This window comes from Hippichthys cyanospilos, chromosome 12 (genome assembly GCF_059441005.1).
Source record: "Hippichthys cyanospilos isolate Australia breed blue-spotted pipefish chromosome 12, RoL_Hcya_1.0, whole genome shotgun sequence".
Taxonomy (NCBI): domain Eukaryota; kingdom Metazoa; phylum Chordata; class Actinopteri; order Syngnathiformes; family Syngnathidae; genus Hippichthys; species Hippichthys cyanospilos.
The window spans coordinates 20,509,280-20,532,680 of NC_142380.1; the positions used below are offsets into that span (position 1 = coordinate 20,509,280).

General features: G+C 41.0%; 1 protein-coding gene and 1 long non-coding RNA gene across 5 annotated transcripts in view; one reads left to right on the forward strand and one right to left on the reverse strand.

Moving 5' to 3' along the window:
* Positions 1–790, reverse strand: part of cirbpa (cold inducible RNA binding protein a) — a 16,889-nt gene extending 16,099 nt beyond the window's left edge. For 2 of the 4 annotated variants that reach the window (XR_015867390.1, XR_015867391.1), the window contains exon 1: positions 611–790. The gene's annotated coding sequence lies outside the window, so the exon portion shown is untranslated. The remainder of the gene's footprint in view (positions 1–610) is intronic. The other 2 variants (XM_088428827.1, XM_088428826.1) reach the window with 2 other exon arrangements.
* Positions 1–22,717, forward strand: part of LOC148415273 (uncharacterized) — a 22,949-nt gene extending 232 nt beyond the window's left edge. Inside the window, exons 1-2 of the long non-coding RNA XR_015867392.1 lie at positions 1–5; positions 20,892–22,717. The exon at positions 1–5 is cut by the window's left edge and continues 232 nt beyond it. This is a non-coding gene — a long non-coding RNA (uncharacterized LOC148415273). The remainder of the gene's footprint in view (positions 6–20,891) is intronic.
* The last annotated feature ends 684 nt before the right edge of the window (positions 22,718–23,401 follow it).

Below are 23,401 nucleotides of genomic sequence, written 5' to 3' on the forward strand. Positions count from 1 at the left end.
AAAAGGTAAGCGATTATGAATTCGGAGCAGATCGCCGTTATAATGGCCTTTTCACAACGTCATTGACTACTGCAAGAGGAGGTTAAAATAGATCAACTCGTCCGAAAATAGACCGATATAACAACTACTGTGGTCGATTTTTTTCTCGACACCATTTTTTTTTATTTTTTCCTAATACGTTACAGACTACTTACAGTACATTATTTTATGTTAATGGAAACGAATTTCCAGGCCTCCAGTCGACAAACGTGGCCAGCAGCGTTAGCATTAGCATTTTTCTTTTCAGCGCCATTTTAAAAGATGAGCTCCTTCTGCCCGCTTTGTTTCAATCCAATTTCCGTCTGCGTCAAACACTGCTGCTTGGTCCAAGTTGTGTCAGCACACAAACGCCTTATGTATTTTTTGAGTTTACAACAATACTATAAATATATCAAACCAACGTAAACGCTTCAATAGTGATATATTTGACGCCGAGAAAACCCCCATAAAAAATTGCACAGATGAAAAAGACAAAAACCAAGGCCTTGTAGGTGATGCGGCGATTTAGTAGGATTAGCGCTGGACAGAAAAAGTGAACATGTGCATAAAAGAAGTAAACAAAAGCTCAAACCTTTCCACGGTATAGGTGACCAAAAGCGAATGACGAGCTGCTGAGGGAATGAGACCAAGCACAGAGCGCGCAAGTCTTTTAGTGTGGCGAAGCGCTTAGTGGACCGCTACAACCTAGTGGGGCGGATCACGTGACTCAGCCTTTGCAACACTTTACGGTAGTTTTAACTCAGTTCCGCTAACCTCTTTTCTGTTCATACCGTGCTGTTGATCTAAAATATAGACTAAATTAAAGTAAATGACAAAGGACGCCTCCACTTTTCAGTTTTATCGTCTGTTTAAAATGAAAAAGCACGTTTCGTTGCTTTGTAGGTCATAATAGGCGACTATGATGTTTTCCCTTAATCGCAGCCGTGGTAATGGTGACGAAATAAATAACTCATCCCATTCGTTATCAAGTGAATTCCGAGAATACTCCCGGTTATGCTTCGTGGTAAAATGATCTCAAAAGAAGACGGGACACTAGTTTGCTTTCCATAATACTATATTACCAACGCCAAAGTGCTTTAAAGCGCGGTTAGGTGTGCTTTTAAAGTCGATCTTGTGCGTTTTTGTTGAATTTATATCGCCCGGATTTCAAGGCAAGCGTGTTCAAGTGGTAACCCTTGGCGATTATTTGGCTAGCAAACGTTAATCGAGCGTTAAAGGGATCGTGTGTAAGATTTGGACCGTTTTTCATGACTCACCATGCTTCAGTCTTAGGGATAATGTAACGCATTTTATTAATGCTCAAATGAAGCTTTTTGGGCCATTTGTGGCCATTTAGGGCCAATTTTTGGGGAGAATGTCGTACTTTCGGGAAGCTTCTGTAACTGCTAGTGACCTATGGTGGCAGAGTAAGCGCTGCAATTTGATCTGGTAAAAAACATTATAATTGGTCTTGATGAAAACATGAACGCAGAAGTGGAATCCTATTGCGAAATAAAGATTAATTACAAATAAAGATTTTTTTAAAATATTTATACACTCAATTATTGTTGTGGTTATGTGGCAGTCAATCCCTTACAAATGTATAATTTATATTAACGATTTTCGAACAAGAGTATATGGATTTCAAGATTCAGGAGTTTGTCATATGTATAGTATTATTATACCACGCAAAATATATTCATATTCTGTTCACTTCCCGAGCAGAATGCTACGTTCCATAATCGAGCAAGTAAATAGTGCTGAGAGACGCTCTCTAATTTGTAGCAATCTATGTTTTTATATTATGGACACTTGGGTAAGTTGTTTTTTTATAAATATTTTAGGTAATCATGCAATGTCATCATGCTGATGTGATCCACCTGCGTGTGGGTGTGTCTAATAAAAACCCCATGGAGTTGCGGGCAGTTGACTGTAATGGTGTGGAAGAGAAGTTAAGTCTATTATGTATTTTGTTACTTTTCCCTCGTCCTGATGCCTGTAATTTGAACAGTTTGCTGCTAAATATTAACTCAGTCAACAAATAGTAATTAAAAAAAACAAGAAGCAATAAAGAGCAATAACACAACAGAAACAATGCTGCTAATAATATAGTATAAAATATCATGTAGTGCAAAATATTTAAGCATGCAGTAAGAGACAGATTCATGCGTGAGGGACTTGTTGAGAATCCGGATGTCACAGGTCATCAGCTTGTCAGTCCAATTTCATAAAATAATTTACAAATATATTGGACATTCACGTTGCAAACAATCAGCTGATGATGTATGGAGTAAGAGTCCATAGCCTCTTAAAATGTTTTTGGCACATCAAAAGTCACTTTGTAGAAATAATCACCACTTTTACCCACTTTGTTATACTCAGGTTTACATTGATACTCTGAGTTATTTCTTTGTCTTGTAGGATGCCGCTGTTCTACCTGCTCTTCATTAATTGTATCTGTCTGCATCTCATCAGTATCAGTAGTCCCTCGACCACCTCGCCCTTGCCTTTGTCATGCAGTGTGTTACTTGCTTGACCGATCTTCTTTTTCTCCATTTCTTCATAATAATCCATTTCTAATATTCAATTCAGGAGTTTGTCATATTTATAGTATTATTATACCACACAATGAAATTCTTATTCTGTTCACTTCCTGAGCAGCAGACTACATTCCATAATCGAGCAAGTAAATAAATAGCAATTAAAAGAATAGCACTTATGCCATGTTTGAATGTCATAGCTAACACACACCTTGTCAACATCATCGTCAACAGTCTGTTCAGCCTCCTGCCCTCCGGAAAAAGGTAAAGGAGCCTCCGCTCCCGCACCACCCGACTCAGGAACAGCTTCATCCACCAGGCCGTGAGACTGCTGAACTCTCCCCCCTTCCCACCCGTGAAACTGCTGAACTCTCTCTCTCCCCCCCTCTCTCCCACATTCAGCCTCAGCCAGAAGAAACACCTTGCTGGCAGACGAAGTTTAGGTCATTCGACACCCCACCCCTCCTCCCTCCCAAACTCAAACTTTGCTCATGCACTTGCAAAATTTGCACAGACTTGCTGCTGCCATATTTATTTATAATTATACTTCTATTGCACTTGCGATTACACTTAGAACTATAACAACTACCTCAAATGCACACAACTGGGACAACCACAGTCAGAGTTGTCTTGCTTTGTCATAAGCTGCTACTTATGTCTTGTCTTGGAGTACTCTTGCCTTACCTGTTTTTTCGTATTTGGTTTTTAGTTTTAGTTATTAGTTTAGCAACACTAGGCAAAGTAGAGCTAACATACTGCACATTACATTACTATAGATAAGAATCTAGTTTTTAGGACTGTCTCGTCTTGCGCACCTGCACTTTGTTATTGTACATGTAAAACGCAGAGGATAGTGAGAAACGCAATTTCGATTCCTTTGTATGTTAAGCTCATGTGAAGAAATTGACAATAAACTTGACTTTGACTTAAGATAATATAGCCTACCATACACGTCCATCTTGAACTTTGTACTGTTCTTATGCATCAACCAGCTGTCCCCATCTTTGAAGTGAATCTCTGCTCTGCTGGCAGTTGCCACTTTAACCAAGAAGATGTTTTGTAGAAATGATGGGATGCAGTCTTGTTTTCACCTTATGTCCCTCGCTGTCCAATAGGTAGATTCCAGCGTCTCCTCTTATCTTCGCCAAGCCGCTCACCTCTGTTCCATCAGCTAGCTCAATCACATGACTCTCAGGTCTGAAGTTTTTGTCAACGGTTTTGAACTTCGTAGCATTTTTAATCATGTGATTTGTGGCGCTGCAGTCCACCATTATCCCCTTCTTGTTGCCTTGTTGAGTAGAGCAATCATTCATTTTGAAAAAACAAAAAGACACAGGCTCATATTCTGTTTCTTTGTCGTCATTTCTCACATGGTTATGGCCTCGTCCATGACTGCGTCCTCTTCCTTGCTGTGTTGTGTCTCATTTCCTACTTTGCCTTGTCATCTTTTGCTTCTCGGTGCATATTCTAGCCATCTGCCCTTTTTTTGCTACAAGCATAGCATTGAATATTGACAACTCCGTCCTCTTTCTTAATCCTCTTCCACACGACTTCATTGTCCCCCTTGTCTTCATCACACTGTCTTATTCCGCATTACCGTCAGTGTGTGTATATTTTTTCTGTGGTTTCATAATTTCTGAATTTCGTTTATTCCAGTGCGGCTTATCTGTGTTTTTTTGTTGTTGTTTTTTTTTTTTTTGCTAGCCACCAGCAAGCAAATGTGTGTATCTGTTCGAGGTGTCAATTTATGGAACAACTATCAAATATAATTGAAAAGACGTGAATCAATGGCTGTGCTCAAAAAGAGTTAAAACAATATATTATTAAAAAAATACATGTCTAAATTTAATAAGAGAATGTATAAGATTTGGGGTAAATTTGTGATGTGTAAATTTTATATACAGTACATAGTATATGTGATTTTATTTATGTATTTATGATTGTATTTATGATTGTATATGAATTATGTAGAATGTGTTTTATCAAACAAAGGGAGATAAAAAAAAAGATGCTATTGAAGTATTGATTTCGATTTTGAACTGCTATTTAACGAACAGATATCCATTTTCTGGGGCTAAACATGCAGGCATGTTCAGTCTGTTAAAGAGAGGATGTTGTTGTTGGCAAACAATTACAAACAAATTAAATAACTAAAAAAAATATAAACTTCATATACCTTCTTTTTGCAATAAGATCTGATGTTATTACCTGCAGCTTATATACCAGTGTGGCTTATGATCCGGAAAACACGGTAATCGGTTCCTGTTTTTTTGCATGACATGTGAAATGAAGAAAGTTCACAATACAATCTCACAATGCGAGGCTTGTCCTTTGCGGCGTAGTGTTCACAGAGAATTTCCATTGCTTTCTGCCTATTACGTTTGGGGTCTCTCATTACCAGAAACAAGCTCTTATTGTCCAGACATTGCACAAGCTCTGCATACACCTCACCGTTCTTCCGTTTGTTTTCGGCGATAGCTTCCTTGTCCTCCGCATTAACAACTAGGTCCTCCAGGAGCACATCTCCGAGGCCACGCAACTGCATGTGCACAAGGAATCTCATCTCCCATAGCTCTTAACAGCTGTTCTCCTGTGAGTGCTTACAAAAACGTATTTATAGTGCATTTTAGTGCTTAATTCAAACTTGAATTGGTTAGCCATGGGTCCCAAGATTGCTAATGATGTTAAAGAGAGAAGTAATGTCAGAGAAATCTCTAAAAGAAGACTAGGACAAGCGTAGCTGCAAAGCAGCAAAATGAGTAACTCAGACCAGCCAAGATTGACTTTTCTCTGCCATGGCACAGGGAAAAAGCATGGCGAACGAACTCATGCATCCGATAGCACTAATTCATCACTCAAGTGTCTCTGCCTGCTTTTTGTTCATTCAGCAAAGCATTGCACATTACAAGACATAACAAAAACCAACAGCTGGGCCAAGGTCCCAGCTCACACTTTCCTGCGTCAACAGCTTTATCTAAGGACTGGGGCTAGATGAACTAGGACTGCATAGATGGATAGCAATGCACACTATTCTAGACAAGAAATAAGCACATAATGATAAAAAAAAATAATATACGATTCCCTTCACAAGTAAGAAGATTATTTTTATTGAGAGGAAGCTGGAGATAATCAAGAAATACGAAGAAGGCTAAGCTAGCCTAGCCAAGGCTAAGATACCCTAACAATGGAATATGGCCATAACAAGCTCGGAGTGGCGGTCCGTGCATTTCACACTTAGGCCTTCAGTGACTGGACCCCTCGTATGCATTACTGGGCTACGCAGGCTATTTTTCAGAGCATATAAACATCAATAAATTTGCATCAGCGATTAAAACTTATCATTCTACGTGCCAAAACTTAGAATAAGTAATAATTTCAAATTATTTGTCCACGAAGTTTTATGATGTCCATGAAGAGCAGGCAAGCTTTAACAAGATTTTACGATAAATTACAAATGGCAATTTAATATAAGTGTCACGTCTGGGCATGGTGAGTTGGGAGGAGGAAGGAAGGGGACCCAAAAAATGTAGGAAAACTGAGAAATATGTGGCTCAAAAAAGGAAGTTTTAACAAGGAAATGAGCCAGGACTGAAATCATAAATCATTTTGTATAGACATGGACGCCAATGCTGATAGTCGCGTTGGTCCAATTTCCGTTTCGCTCTTCTTCAGCCATTGTGGGTTAAAATGAAAAAAAAAAAAAGCGTCTGCGGGTCTGGCTTCGATGTACGCTAATGCTAACGTTAGCTGGTTGAGGAACACATTATTTTCTTTAAAAAAAAATAACTTTATCATAATCATGGTGGATCAATTTCGCACCACCTTCCTGCAGTGAGCGTCCAGTTACGACACGTTCTACATGAGGGTTCTTGAAGGCATTTTTATGGGTAGACTGGCTATTGCAGCTGTCTAACAAAAATATGGGCCTGTACATAGTATGTCATTGCACACTGCACAGGAGCCTTCATATTGTTCAAGCGAATGCCCAGCGCCTTGGGCTCAGGCAGACATGAAGTCTGCCGGGCGACATGTGTTAGCTGAATTCTAATTGGCTAAAAACTCAACACAAAAACTGGGGAGTGTAACCATAAGGCTATATTATTACACGAAAAGAACAGAATATGGAGAATCATTTTATATATTAAACATATATCTAGTAAAAATACATTGAAAATAAAATTTACTTTTATTATAGTTATTATAATTATAATTTATTATAGTTATGATATTGCCAGGGGTGGCTCAGTGACACAGTGGATAGCACGTCTGCGTCACAGTTCAAAGGTCCCAGTTCAAATCCACCTGGCTCTGGCCTTCCTGTGTGGAGTTTGCATTGGCTGATTGGGTGCGTGAATGGTTGTTCGTCTCTGTGTGCCCTGCGATTGGCTGGCAACCAGTTCAGGGTGTCCCCCATCTACTGCCCGAAGCCAGCTGAGATAGGCGCCAGCAAGCCTGCGACACCTGTGGGGATAAGCAGCTCTAGAAAATGGATGGACAGATGGATGGATAATGTCAGGTTATATTAGGCCAACAAGGTTGCTGGCCCTGACAATCCAACACCGCAAGCTTGTCACGTCACCCAAAGGTAAATAAATCCTTTCTATATTTGTAATTTGTTATTTGTGTACATTTATATAAATAGCACTCACTATACTATTTTCATATCAATTTTTAATATATACAGTTTATAAAATTTTAATGTTTTTACCTGGGTTTTTACACGCATTAGCTAATTAACATAGTTTTGGATTGCCCTCCATACGGCGAGTCCGCGTTACGATCCCAACCGCGGAACGGATTAATCTTGTAAACGAGGGCCCACTGAATTACATCTCAAACACAACATGAACCTAAAACAAAAATAAACCCACAATAAAACAAAACCGACAGAACGTGACAGACTCATCACAAACAGTTTTGGAAAACTCAATGGAGTGACCAATGTTACTTTAGTCAAGGCTCATCTCAATCAGCAGGTGTGAGTATTTTTTTTAATAAGTTCAGAGATGACACAATTGAATATTTTTTGTCAGAAGGAGGTCAGTGAATTATTTTAGTCATTAAAATGGACACCTTTTTCATTATTTGTAATGTTTATGATCAAAACAATATTGCTCAATCAAAAGTAATGTTAACAAATATTTGCTTGAAACTTTATGATCTTAAAAAGAAATATGAAGCACATATCATAATTGGGGGGATTTTAATGATGCTCGATGATGATGGACAATCTCGTGGATAGAATTCCTGCAAGATTGAATCAAAACTCAGGGTTCAAAAATACCACCTTTATATGTAAAGTATTGTCAGTAATAGATATTTGGAGGGTTTTATATCCTCATCAGAAAGAATTACGTGGAGTAATGCAAATGGTTCTGCTAAATCCAGAATTGACCTATGGCTAATTTCACGATCAAGTTTACATTTGTCACGTCGAGGCATGGCGACGTGAGGCGGTGGAGGGAAAGGGGCTCAAAACGCAGGAGGACGGAGAGGGTTTGCTCAAACAAAAATGCTCTTTTAATAATAAAACAGGGCAGGAAAAGCAGAAGACAAAAACTTGACAAAGTAGCAAAATAAATGAAGAACGGAATATAACTCACGAGACTAAATGGGACTACGGGGGAAGACTGGAGGACGAGTACAGAGGCACAGGGAACACGAAGTGACGAGGTACAATAATCCGACAAAAGCAACAGAGGGACGGTGGTTTAAATACAAGGAGACTAATTACTGAAAACACACTACAGCTGGACGGATAGGCTAACACGAGAGGAGCAGGGGCACACGGACAACAGGTGGACGAGATAAAACTAACGAGACTGAGAAAGGCAGGTGCAGGGAAAAACAACGCGAATGAATGACGAAATGAACCAGGAACTACTTAAACTAAATCCAAAAACCCAAAAAACCCCAGACAGAACGTGACAACATTTAGTTTCAGATTGCTCACACAGTTATGCCCCTTTATCTGATCACCAAGTAATTTCGATCCAATGAGAGGGCTCCAGACAACAACAAAATAATTTGCGTGGTTATTGGAAATGTAATAATTTACTTAAAGGTAGTGTTTTTTTAGATCTGGTCAAAGATATGGCAAGACACATTTTTAATGACACCCATTTGAATGATACATAGAAATGGGAATTCTTTAAATTAAGAAAAAAAGCAATTACATTCGTGATTACATGAAGTAAAGGAATAAAGAAGAACAGCAAAAGAACTGAGTGTTATGAACGTAATTTAATGAGCAAAGATCAGCTTTCAAATGAAGAAAAAATTCAAATGAATACACCAAAAGAAGAAATAGATCATTTGTATATTGATTTAGCAAAAGGAGCGTTTTTTTAAGATCCAGGGTAAATGGTTGCATTTGGGAGAAGAAAATAACAGCTTTTTTTTTTTGCTTTGGAGGAGCGTAATCGCAAAAGAAATAATATTACTTAAACTTAATGATAATTGTAATTTCTGACCCATTAGACATTTCAAAATATGTTTATACTTTTTACAGTAACATATACAGTATCAACCTTCTTCTATTGGGCCTTTTTGATCTGTGGGACTCCAAAGGCAGCTGACAGGTACCGGCTGGCCAAGCAGAGTGCGACTTCGGGGGTCACCAAGACAAAAACTAGAGTGTGGGAGGAATTTGGTGAGGACATGAAAAATGACTTCAGGAGAGCTTCGCGGAAATTCTGGTCTACAATCCGGCGTCTCAGGAGGGGGAAGCAGTGCACGATTGACAGTGTGTACAGTGGAGATGGGGCACGGCTGACTTCAACTCGGGACGTTGTGAACCGGTGGACAGAATACTTCGAAGACCTTCTTAATTCCACCGACTTTGTCTTCCTCTGAGGAAGCAGAGTCTTCGGGCTCTGAGGTGGGCTCTCCCATCTCTGGGGCTGAAGTCACTGAGGTGATAAAAAAAACTCCTCGGTAGCAAGGCCCCGGGGGTGAATGAGATCCACCCGGAGTTCTTGAAGGCTCTGGATGTTGTAGAGCTGTCCTGGCTGACACGCCTCTGCAACATCATGTGGACATCGGGGACTGTGCCCCTGGATTGGCAGACTAGGGTGGTGGTCCCCCTTTTTAAGAAGGGGGACCAGAGGGTGTGTTCCAACTACAGAGGAATCACACTCCTCAGCCTCCCCGGTAAGGGCTATTCAAGGGTGCTGGAGAGGAGGGTCCGTCAGGAAGTCGAATCTCGGATTCAGGATGAGTATTGTGGTTTTCGTCCCGACCGTGGAACAGCTCTACACCCTCGACAGGATCCCCGTGGGTGCATAGGAGTTCGGCCAACCAATCTACATGTGCTTCGTGGACTTGGAGAAGGCGTTCGACCGTGTCCCTCGGGGATCTCTGTGGTGGGGTGCTTCGTGAGTATGGGGTACCTGATATGGGCCGTTCGGTCCCTGTATGGTCAATGTCAAAGTTTGGTTCGCATTTCTGGCAGCGAGTTGAATTAGTTTCCGATGAGGGTTGAACTCCGCCAAGGATTCCCTTTGTCACCGATTCTTTTCATTACTTTTATGGACAGAATCAGCACCTCCAAATCTGAGACCATGGTCCTCAGTCGGAAAAGGGTAGAATGCCTTCTCCGGGTCAGGGATGAGGTCCTGCCCCACGTGGAGGAGTTCAGGTATCTCGGGGTCTTGTTCACGAGTGAGGGTAGGATGGAACGGGAGATCAACAGGCGGATTGGTTCGCTGTCTGCTGTAATGCGGACCTGAGCCAAAAGATGAAGCTCTCTCGGTCGGTCCAATAAGGCATAGCGTACATAGAAGCCAGACCCAGGGACATTTAGCAAAAAATTCAAATCTATTCGCTTTTTTTTGAATCCACAATGGCTGAAGAAGAACAAAACGGAAATTGGACCGACGCGACTTTCAGCATTGGCGTCCGTGTCAATACAAAAGGATTTATTATTGGAAATGAAACGCAGAAACTCTACAAGCAAGTCTTTGAAGTCTGAGGAAAGAAAGAAGAATGAATTTTGTATTGAAAGAAGTGGGAGACACGCGTTTTGGTGAGTCGAGCATTTGGTTTATTTATTTATTCATTTAATTTTTTTTATTTTACTGGATGGATAACATAGTCAACCGGGAATGACCAAAACCCTATCATCGTCACCAGGGAGTGACCAAAACTCTGTTTTAAATCAGGATTAAATTAGGTTTTTTCATTTGTATGTACCTTATCCATTTTCCCAACATTCTTCAGACCAATCATGTTTCTGATTTACACGTGCAGTTAAGTCTTCCATTTTATAAATGTCCATTATTATTTCCCACCACTTTGACAAAGTACCCTGTGTCAACCATATCTTGTTATGGGCTTTTTGCTTGCCACTCGTAAAATACCAAGTAAATGTTTATCCTTTTTGAGGAAGACAACCAAAATACACAGTTTTCATTTCAAATGGAATTGAACATTTGAAAATGTCTTGTAGTGCAGCATGGAAATTTTTCAAATACTGTCTGATAAGCGGGCAATTCCACAATACAGTCGGCCCCCGGCTTACGAGCACCCTGATTTACGAACAATCCGCCTTACGAGCGTGGATCGGGTAAATTTTTGTCCTCCGCTTACGAACAAAACTTTCGCCTTACGAGCAATCCGACATACCAGCCATTGAGTATGTAGAAATGTTCTCGCTTAACTGCGTCTACAGATTCAGCAGTTGCGTCATCTTAAATCATCAGTATATAATTGTGGCAGCAACGTGAATGCTATTGGTCTTACAACGTCACACTGACTGTCTCACTCACGGTGTCTAAATATAATTACCATTTAAGTGTAGTGTTTGTACAGCTAAAGGGAAAAACAGCTGACATGAAATTAAATGTGCCGATTGCAGGACAAAGAATTGTCATTGGTTTAAATGTGTGTTTTTTTTTAAATTAATTGTCAATACATTCCAACCGTTTAAAAAAATAAAGTGCGAATAATTATCAGTCGGTCACGGAGATGCGAATATGCTATTGGTCGATTAAGGTCACCCGGTCTCACTCACGGAGATGCTATTGGCCGGCGTCACACGTCAATCACAGAAATGCCGATATGCTATTGGCCGAACGCCTTTATCTAGCTTGATGGGACAGGATGGAAGGAAGAAGAGAAAATTAGTGAAAAACGGAATGTTGTGAAGACTTTGCAAACTTTATCTGTTAGACATAGCTTCTAAAATTACTAGCAGCGGTAAAGAAAGAAATAAGAGGATGATGTTTTAGTATCTGCGTGATTTGCACCCTGACTGAAAGAGTTACTGTAACACTGTAAGACCAATAGCATATCTATCGCTGTGTTAACTTTGAGTGTTGGACTCTGCCCCCCTCTGCTTACACCCAGCTCAAGTCTCGTCGTTTCAAAGGTAAAAGCTATTTATCCATTGCATTTATTATATAATGCAAGTGTACAGCAGAATATGTCACTCAATTTTAATATATATATATACAGTGTGTCGTTTTTACCTAAGGCTTCGGCGCGCGTTGCACGCATTCACGAATTAACATGGGTGTGGATTGCCCGCTATACGAGCAATTCGAGATACGAGCGTAGCCGCTGAACGGATTAAGTTCGTAACCCGGGGGCCCACTGTATATGAAAGTGATTGGCTCGTCGAGTTCCACACTTTCTCCAACAGTTGAGAGTGCGTCCATAATAATGTGTTGTTTGACATGGAGTGATAAAGTATCTAATAATGCTCTTCCATCCAAATTCTTTCCACTTCTGGGAGTTTATCAAGTTCCATATTGTAGACCATTCCTCTTCAGGTATTCATATTTCTCCTTCTTTCTCCCACATTGTCTTGACATGTTCAGTGGAGTGGGTTTTATGTCTTGTCAACCATTTATACCAAAATCATATAGCCTTTGTATTTGTCTTCCTATCATATAGGTTTGTGAATATTTGTAGTAGGTCCTTGCTTACCTCAGATTCTGCGTTAATATTTGTATGTATATAATGACACAATTGTAGATATCGCTAAAAATCCTGCCTCACCAATGCATATTCATTTTTAAGGGTTTCAAAGCTGATGACTTTACCACCCTTAATCCACTTATTTTTAATAGTTATCCCTTTGGAGGTCCACAATTTAAATCTTGCATCCAGTTTGTTTGGTAGAAATTCCGAATCATAAGCAATCCATTTTAATCTTGCCATGTCTTTTCTCAAATCATGTTCTTTAACTATACTCTTCCAAATGGATAAAGTACATTTAACCCAGGGGTTTTCTACAATGTCAATATAGTATTGTATGTTTGCATCAGTCAAGATTGCTTGTAATGGAAAAGGAAAGATCTTTTCGTCGATACTTTTCCACTTAGAGTTACAGGATATATCACACCAGTTCATCAACACAATCTGTGATGCTCTATAGTTATCCTTCAGAGAAGGTAGGCCCCAGCCGTCCCTCTCTTTAGGCATAAATATCTAAAATATCTTAGGCCATAAATATCTGGATATCATTTTGTCCTATTCATTAAATTGAGCCTGGTCGAATTTTATTGGCAGAGTTTGAAATAAGTACTGTATACTGTAATAGTTTTGGTAGGAGAGAACCATTTTGATTGATTCGATCCGTGAATATAATGACAAATATGGAATTAGGTTCCACTTTTCAGGTCTTCATTTATCTTTCTATTCAATGGGATATAATTAAATTCAAACATTTTTGTATGTTTTTTTGGGATCATGATACACAGCTAACCTAAGGAGCCAGCTTGCCACCTCATAGAGTATTTAGCTGTTATATCTAAAGGTAGATTGTAGTTATATGTGAGCGTTTGGGTTTTATTTATATTTATATATATATTTATATATCTTATATCCAGAGAGCCAACCACATTGTTCAAATAATTGCAAATTATTGGAAGGGAATCTGTCTGTCTTGCTAAATACATCAAAATGTCATCCGCGTAACATGCTAGTTTGTGCTCCCTTTCTCCAATGATACAAACCCTTAATGTATGGATTTTGTCTTATGTATTGAGTCAACGCTTCTAAATACATGACAAATAACAGTGAAGAGCATGGGCATCCCTGTCGTGTGCCCCTTTCTAACCTGAAACTGCTTGATAAGTTTCCGTTAATTTTTATTCTTACGGTGGGACAGTCGTATACAGCCTTGATCAATTTAATGATTGTTTCTTTAAATCCAAATTTATGTTATACTCTGTAAAGAAAATCCCAGTTAACCGAATCAAAGACTTTTTCAGCGTCCACACTTATGAGCAATGTTTCCATTTTGCATTCATGTATATAATTTATGACATGAAGTGTACTGTTATCGCAACGTGTTGGATACACGTGGTATGTGAACGTTGTTCAACAGCAAGCCAAACTCGTTAGTCTCATGAGCCAGGTAGCTGAGCGTCTTGCTCCTTTTATTACAAATGGGGTGACTTGAGGTTCATGAACATTCAGAGTGAAACTGAAAACAAACGAAATTAGCATTAGCACTTTGCTAACGAAATAAATGCGACGCATATGACTTCCGTAGAAAATGAATTAGCATAGATGCTAACGTCAGCTAGCAATTAGCGATGCTAAACAAACACGTTTGCGATCTTTTAATATGCTAATTTGGCCATTAACATTCATATACATTCAGCCAAAACAATGTCTAGAACACTGCAAAATACAGGACTTACAGCCATTGCGTTCGGAGGGACAAGAAAGCATGAAGACAAACACAATGTATCAACTCCGTTGCCAGTCCGTGAGGCGAGTGTAAAAATAGACCTTGAACATGTCCCAACCGCGTACCATGACCTCTGTGAGGTTTTCAGTAAAGACCAGGCCATGTCCTTTCCTCTGCACCGGCCATATGACTGTTCGATTGACATTATACCAGGCTACTCTTAACCAAGACAAGGCTATATCAGGTATCTCAGCCTGAACAAAATGCATTAAAGTAGTACATCCCCTCATCCTTGGCATCAGGTCTTATACATCCCTCTTCTTCGCCCATAGGGGCAGGATTTTTCTTTACCAACAAGAAAGATAAGACCCTGTGTAGATTACAGAGGTCTTAACGAAATTACAGTAAAAAACAGGTACTAACTACCCCTCATGGACTTCGCCTTTGCTGCGTTACACTCGGCCCAGTAGTTTACCAAGCTGCATCTCAGCAACGCCTATCATTTGGTCAGGATTCGAGAGGGAGACGAGTGGAAGACCACCTTTAAGACTCCACTTGGTCACTTCGAATATTTAGTTATGCCATTTGGGGTAAAAAATGCTCCAGCAGTGTTTCAGAACTTAATTAATGATGTGCTCCGGGACATGATAAATCAGTTTTGTTTTGTTTACCTGGACAACATTTTGATCTTTTACAGAAACCTACAAGAACACGTGCAACATGTCTTACAATGGCTGCTAGAAAACCGCTTTTACTTTAAGGCAGAGAAGTGTGACTTTCACAAGTCCTCGGTTCAGTTTGTGGGGTTGTCGTGGAGAAGGGCCAGCTACGCGCCAATCGAGCCAAGATCCAGGCTGCGGTCGAATGGCCTACTCCCACATCCAGAAAGCCTTTGCAGAGATTTCTGGGACTCACTAATTTTTATCGGCAATTTATACGCAATTACAGGGCAGAAGTGAAACCTCTAACAAGGCTAATGACCTCGAGATCGAGTTGACCCCAGAGGCCATACGGGCATTCCGCAACCTCAAAATGAGGTTTACACAGGTACTTGTCCTAATGCATCCTAATCCTGATTTACCATTTCTTGTTGAAAAGCATCGAATTCAGGAGCGTGAGCCGTCTTGTCCCAACGCTCACCTGTTGATGGTAAAGTGCACCCTTGCTCCTTCTACTCGCACCGCTTTAGTCCAGCCGAGCCGAAGTGTGACGTGGGCAATAGAGAACTGCTAGCCATCATCCTCGTCCTTCAAGAAGGAGGCACTGGTTGAAGCACATCCAGACACCTTTCCAGATCTTCACTGACCATAAGAATCCAAGCAGCCCGCAGACTGAACCCCCGACAAACCTGGTGGCACTCTTCCTAACCCGTTTTAACTATATCGTTCCGGCCAGGAACCCATAATGGAAAACTAGACGCCCTGTCCAGAATGTTCGAAACCTCATCACCAGGACCAGTCAGAGAAACTATTGTTCCTGAAAACCGGGTGATCAGTGGACTTCAATGGAAGTTGGAAAAGTAGGTCGCAACAGCAGCTGGTAAATGCTTTTTGTCCCGGACCCGCAACGGTCCTCGGTCTTGCAGTGGGCTCATGGCTCGAGATGAGCATGTCATCTGCGAACCAATCGGACAACCTTCTTCGTTAAGCAGAGGTTTTGTTGGCAAGGTATGTACAGGGACATCAAGGACTTTGTGGCCACATGCCCAACTTGTGCCAGCAGCAAGCCATCTCCCCGACCTCCAGGAGGCCTCCTGTATCCTCATACCATTCCATCTTGACCCTGGTCTCATGTGGCATTGGACTTTGTTACTGGACTCCCGGTCTCAAGTCAAGTCAAGTCAATTTTATTTATATAGCAAATTTTAAAAGACCATAGTCCACCAAAGTGCTGTACAGTACACTTCCAGGCTAATTTACAACAGGATGGATGCATAGTGACAAGCTCCCGTTAGTCGGTTTCTAAAAAGTACCTCCTAATATTTTAAAACAGAACAGAAACTATTTTAAGCGAAGTATGAAAGGAGGGAAACTGTTAAGGAGTCAGAAGATTGACAAGAAAATGAGTACAACAGCACAAAACTCAGAAGTGACCGAGTCTGCTGAACACGAAGACGTAACTGGTGAAGCTAATGCTATACCTAGCACCAGTGAAAACTCTCTGCTCGAAGCTTTGGCTTTACTATCAAAAGAATTTAAAGACTTCAGACACAAAGTGAGACGGGACCTGGGTGAGTTTAAAGACTACGTCAAAAAAGCTCTGAAGATAAAGTTTTGCTTTAGCTACTGAGTCAAAAAGCTAGCATCGAGGAGGCGCAGACCCGAATTGCTGATCTGGAGTCAGCTTGCCTTGAGATGAAAGATGCATTCGTGATGGTGGTGAAAGAAAACACAGAGATGCGGAATAAACTTGTTGATTTGGAGAGCCTTTCTTAAAGAAACAACATTAGGATTTACGGAGTGCCTGAAGAAAAAGAGGGTCAGTCTGCCACCGACTTTGTAACGGAGTTGTTTAAAAGGCACCTCACTCTGCTGGAAAGAGTGGAGACTCAAATTCAGCGGGTGTACAGAGCGCTGATCCCAAAGCCAGCCGCTACTTCACCGCCGAGATCAATAATAGTGAACTTTTTACAGTTCCACGTTAAATAGCTGATTCTCAAAAATGCATGGCAACAGAAGATTGAGATTACCGGAAAACGGCTGAATTTCAATAATGATTACGCAACAGACATTATGGAGAGGCGCAAAGCATACTTCCCATCAAAGCAGCACTGAAGGAGAAGGGAATCCGGTTCCAGACCCCCTACACGAAGATACGAGTAGGCCTACACTGGAAATCCGGACTGCGGATCTATGGGATGGGACATCAAGGTGACGGTGAGGGCAAAGGCCGCCGGGTCGCTGAGGAGAGATTGAGTGCAGCGATGCTGTGGAAACACACCAACGCTGACAGCGCAGCTCAGCAAGCAAGACAGAAGCTGACGAGTTCAGACGAGGCATGGAGTGAGCGAGATTGAACAAAGGGATAAACTGAGATATACTGAGATTATTTTCCTCTTAAAGACATATTTTTTGTGACTGAATGTATGGTTTAAGAAACTCAATTGTGGGCTGTGGAGAACATATGACTCGAGTTATTGTCTCTGGCCCTCTGCCTGCGAGAGGCAATGATGAGAGGTTTAGCAGATTATTCTCGCTTAACCGGTGGATGGCTGGTTTCTGTAAAGAGCAGGGTTTCCAGTTTGTAGATAATTGGCCCTCTTTTTGGGGCCGGCCCGACCTGCTGAGGTTGGATGGCCTTCACCCTAACTGGAAAGGCGCCATCACTCTTTCTAGAAACATAGATTACTGTTTGAGCCTTCCATGACATCCCACATTAGAGCATGTCGGGTCGCAGGCGAGTAGCGAGCCTGCTAGAACGGGTGTGGGGTCGTTAAGGCTAGAGTTAACCGGCACTAGGCTGGACTGTTACAACACACATAGCATACTTAGTCTAGGTCACTGCAATCCACACACTGTTTCAATACCTAATGCTGAATGCCCTAATGATAAAACTTCTGCTGAGGTGGTGTGGATTAAGGAAAAGAGCCCTGCCTCTTTAATCAGTAAGACTAGTGACAAAGTGCCTAGGCGGAATATTAGCATCAATACGCGCGCTGTAGTCGTCAACAATCGAATTCCTACTTTACTAACATTGCGAAGAGGTTTTAATTACTCAAAATACAGAGCAAGCCCCAGCCATAAAAATCTTGTTGGTATTAGTACTACCAACACGAGGACTCAGGATAGTCCGGGAAAAATGTCCCAGTTTAAATTCGGCTTTATAAATATTAGGTCACTCCCTTCAAAAGCCCTTCTTGTAAATGATCTTATTACAGATCAAAATCTTAACGTGCTTGGTCTCTGCGAAACCTGGCTAAAACCAAATGAATTCCTACCATTAAATGAGGCCTCACCCGCAAACTTTGTGGGCTCACATGTTGGCCGTCCTTGTAAAAAAGGGGGGGGGGGGTCGCCCTAATTTCAGAATCTGATTTTAGGCTTAGCACGAGCACGAGTCACACTTTCAAGACATTTGAGGCTCTCGTTATGCGATCGAGCTCCTCACCACCATTCTGTGTGGTAGTTATTTACCGTCCTCCTGGCCCATACTCTGGATTCTTAGATGAATTCCCTGAACTTATGGCTGACTTAATAACTCACACAGATAATATATTAATTATGGGTGACTTCAATATTCATATGAACTCCCCACTAGAGCCACTTACTGTAGCTTTTCAAGCAATAATCGATGCATTTGGTTTTACACAAATAATAAAAGCAGCAACACACCAGAATGGTAATATCTTAGACTTAGTGCTAACCCATGGCCTAACTGCCTCAAACGTCACAATTCTGCCGCATTCTAACGTTATGTCTGATCATTATCTTATAACATTTGAAGTCCTAGCTCAGTGTGGTCTTGTTGTCCACAACCAAGGCTTTAAGAGCCGTGATATTAATTCTTCAACCACTGCTGCACTTTCTGAATTACTGCCTTCCGCAACAGCAGCCTTTCCGTCTTTCACTGGCTCAGTCGATAAGCTCGCGAATGATTTTAATTCGGTTCTTTTAAATTCCCTAAACTCTATTGCGCCGCTGAAACTTAAAACTCGTCCGAAGCGGCACACTCCGTGGTTTACGGAGGAAACGCGTACGTGTAAATTGTTAAGTAGACAACTTGAGCGTAAATGGCGAACAACTAAACTCGAGGTTTTCCGTCAGGCCTGGTGTGATAGCATGCTGAAATATAAAGAGGCTCTTAGGTTAGCAAAAACAAATTACTTTTCTAAAATGATTAGTCTTAATAAAAACAACCCAAAATATTTATTTGAGACGGTGGCGCAGCTAACACAGCAGCAGCAGGTTAATCATAATTCCCTCCATTCAGCACACGCTTTCATGCAATTCTTTACTCAGCGGATTCAGCTAATAAGGGAAGAAATAAAAAAGGCAGCGCCGCTCACAACCTCGACTGTAATTGTTGATGCTAGTTCGGACAATCAGGTTCATGAAAGTCTGGCTACCCTGTCCCAGTTTGATTTAGGAGTGTCTTACACAACTGGTTAATGCAGCAAAGCCGACGTCCTGCATGCTCGACCCGCTTCCAGGCAAACTCGTCAAAGATTTATTCCGGGTCTTAGGGTCATCTGTCTTGAATATTATCAACCTGTCACTCTCCTCTGGCATTGTACCTGAGACTTTTAAGACGGCTGTCATTCAACCATTACTTAAGAAACCTCACCTAGATCCTGAAGATCTCTCTAACTATAGGCCAGTGTCACACCTTCCGTTTATCGCCAAAATTCTTCAGAAATTTGTAACACAACAGCTTAGCGATTTTATGATAGACAACAATAGATTTGAACTCCTTCAGTCAGGTTTTAGGGCCAACCACTCAACTGAGACAGCCCTAGTAAAAGTGACGAATGATCTATTAGCCTTGGATTCCAACGTCTCATCAGTATTATTACTGCTTGATCTTAGTGCCGCATTTGACACTATTGATCATCATATCCTTATAGAACGTCTTAGATCATGTGTTGGTATCTCGGGATCAGCACTTTCTTGGTTCAGATCTTACATCCTGGGAAGGACGCATAGTGTTTCTTATGGTGATGCGATCTCTGAGTCTTTCTCCGTCTCATGTGGTGTCCCGCAGGGGTCAGTACTTGGTCCCTTACTGTTCAACATCTACATGATTCCTCTCGGCGATATTATACGCAAACATGCTATTAGTTTTCATTGCTATGCTGATGATACCCAACTCTATATGCCCTTAGAAATAACGGATCCGTGCAAGTGCAGTAAACTGGAGGCTTGCCTTGCCGAGATTAAACAATGGATGTCTTCCAATTTACTGCTTCTCAACCCTAATAAAACTGAGATGTTATTTATTGGCCCTGCTCATCATCAGCACTTGCTTAAGAATACCACGCTGAACCTAGAAAACTGTATTATTTCCCAAAGTAGTTCTGCAAAAAATCTCGGCGTGATATTTGACTCCACTCTCTCCTTTCGAACACATATTAATAACATGACAAGAACGGCGTTTTTTCACCTCCGCAATATAGCTAAAATTCGCCCTATTCTTTCTCTTAGCGATGCAGAAACATTAATTCATGTATTTGTTACGTCGCGCCTAGACTATTGCAACATTTTGTTCTCTGGACTTCCCATGTCCTACATTAAAAGCCTGCAGTGTGTACAGAATGCAGCAGCGAGACTATTGACAAGGACGAGAAAGTTTGATCATATTACTCCGATTCTAGCTGACCTGCATTGGCTTCCAATACACGTGAGATGTGATTTTAAGGTGCTGTTAATTACTTATAAAATTTTACACGGTTTAGCTCCTTCCTATCTCGTCGACTTAGTATCACCTTATGTTCCGTCCCGACAACTTCGATCGCAAAATGCCGGTTTGCTATCGACCCCATGGGCTAAAAAGAAGTCAAGATCAAGGGCATTTTCCATTCGCGCGCCAGTACTATGGAATGCTCTACCTATGGAAGTTCGCGCAGCCACCTCAGTAGAAATCTTTAAATCCCGACTAAAAACACATTTATATTCAAAAGCATTTAGTTAATTTAGCCTGTCTGTTGCCTTCTTCTTTTTTCTTTTTTCCTGCCACCCTCTTCCGGCTGGGAGAGGGGGCTAGCTAGATGGTGAGGGTTGACTTGACCGCCTCCATTGGGTCCTGCGCTGGTCGACCATCACGGGTTAGGAGTTTGGCCGTCTGCAGTCCACCTGGCTGGAATGTGGGATGGTTCCTGCCCAATGGCTTTGCCTGCTGTCAAGACATCACTGAACTATATAGCACAATATGTTTTCTGTAATTTATGTTGTTTCTGTATCTGGTACATGCAGCATCCACTTCAACCTGTGGGCCTGGAAGGGGGCTCCTCCCACCTGTGGTCCCTTCTGGAGGTTTCTGATTTTCCCCAAATTGGGGTTTTTGAGTTTTTCCTTCCCCTTCTGGGAGCTTTGACAGGGGATGCTGTTGTGTACCCTATACTGAAAAGATGTCTCTGTACGACCTCTTTTCATTCTGTGAAGCCCTTTGAGACTTCGGTGATTTAGGGCTATATAAATAAAATTTGATTGATTAATTGATTGATGACTCACGAGTTAGGATACAAAGTCAGTGAAACCAACCAAAGGGTGGCTTTTATCTTTTTTGCTTTGCTCTTTTTGTTTTAAGCCAAAATGTTGGACAATACTAGTAAATGTGTTTTTTTTTTTCTCACAACTAGGGAGGGCCCCTTCAACAGAGGCATTTTACTCTCTTCCCACCAACAGGAACCTCAAAGGATATTTAAATATTTCGTTTTATTGAGAGTCACACTGTTTTGTGTTCAGTTGTTTTCGAATGTTGTATTATAGTTACGCCTTTTGTGTTTTGAGCTGGATTGCCATACAAACTCATAAATAGTAATGTCAGCCTTTGCAGCCCAGTAATGCGTACCTGTGCACATGAGGGGTCGACTCACTGAAGGCCTAAGTGTTAAATGCACGGACCGCCACTGGGATAATCTAAAGACGGGAATTGAAAAGAGAAACATGTAAGACATGTAAGAGTGAGGTATGGAAAGGCTTCAAATGGATTGTTGAATAAATTGTTCAGTTTTCCTCACGGAAAGGGTTGACCACGGTGCATTAGAAATTATTCAATTGACTTCCATGTTTCCCTTTTACTTTTCTTGTCTTCTTATTTTCAATGCTTAGAAAGCAATAGCAGGCAGGTGGACAATGAAAGCAATAGCTTCAGCAGCAGGTAATAACCTAAACAGTGTAATTAAATATGTAAATTTGGAGCTAAATATATATTATATATAGAGAGGGAGAAAAATACAAAATACATATATAAAATGAATAGACCAATTAATAATATTACTAGTTAATACATCGGTCCGTTAACAAATTAGAATGAACGTTATGTAGCTTGCCATAAGAAAACTACATTTCCCATGATGCCGCACCAGGAATCAGTTTGACAGCTCAAATGCTAACTGGATAAGATTGGCCTTGCGATGATGCAGCAAAGCCTGGCGATGCTCACTAAAGACATTTTTAAGGGTGGAAAATGAATTCTCACAGGACGCGCAGATGGCTCCAAAAGTTAGGCCATGTTTAAATGCTGTAACACAGTAGGCATTGCTTCTAGTGGCCTCTGGAACAGTTTCAAAATCTGTAAGGATTTAGAAATAAAGTTGAAATCAATATAATTGCAAACATAATCATTCCCCAAATAACAAACTATTGGTTAACATGTTGAACAAGGAAATAAACTCATGAACCAAATCATGTTAGCTATGACCTGTTTCACTGATTGATGGTTTGATGCTGAAAAATGTTTCACAAGTCCCAAATGCACATGACATGACAATACAGGCTATTTAATAATTATAAAGGACCCTTATATTTGTGTGTGTGTTTGTGAGTACAATAAAAATAATGCTGAACTTTTGCCTATACTATACTATGCCTTAATCACCTGTTTCATTGTCCACTTCTGCACAACTGGTGAAGACTAACTCTCCTAGTATGAGTTCTGACTTCAATACTCAGCTCATCAGCGCTTGTAGGAGATGGTGGCAGCGCTATCCCTTCATGTTGACTTTCGCCCGCGTCTTTGTCGTGGCTTGAGTTTGTCTTTAGTTTCTTGAAAATACCAAAACAAAAAAACAGGGATGTCCATTCCAATTTTAATTGGCATCGGAGAGGCCGCTCAATCGCCATTTCTGTAACCGAAGCAATCCCTATCCAATCGCAGACCGGCTACTCGGCCCGTCCCTCTTATCTGTGATTGGCTAGAAATTGCCTTCATTCGCTGCTCAGGTTGGTTGAATTGAATGACGACAGATCATGATCGAATGAAGAAAGGGTTTATTCACGACGCGTGTGCGTTTTTGTGGAAGATTAAAAACGAAAAATTAAACACAAGACAAACTAATCGCGCAAGGGCGGTCACAGCAGTCTCTCAGGGCGGGCCCTACCTCATAATGCCCGCCCGTGTCGCCGGGTCTGGTGCAATCTATTTTACAATAGGGAAACCACAAGAATTAGTGCTGTGCGATATATATATATATATATATATATATATATATATATATATATGTGACAAAAATCCGATTTCGTATTTCAAAAAAATAAAATCC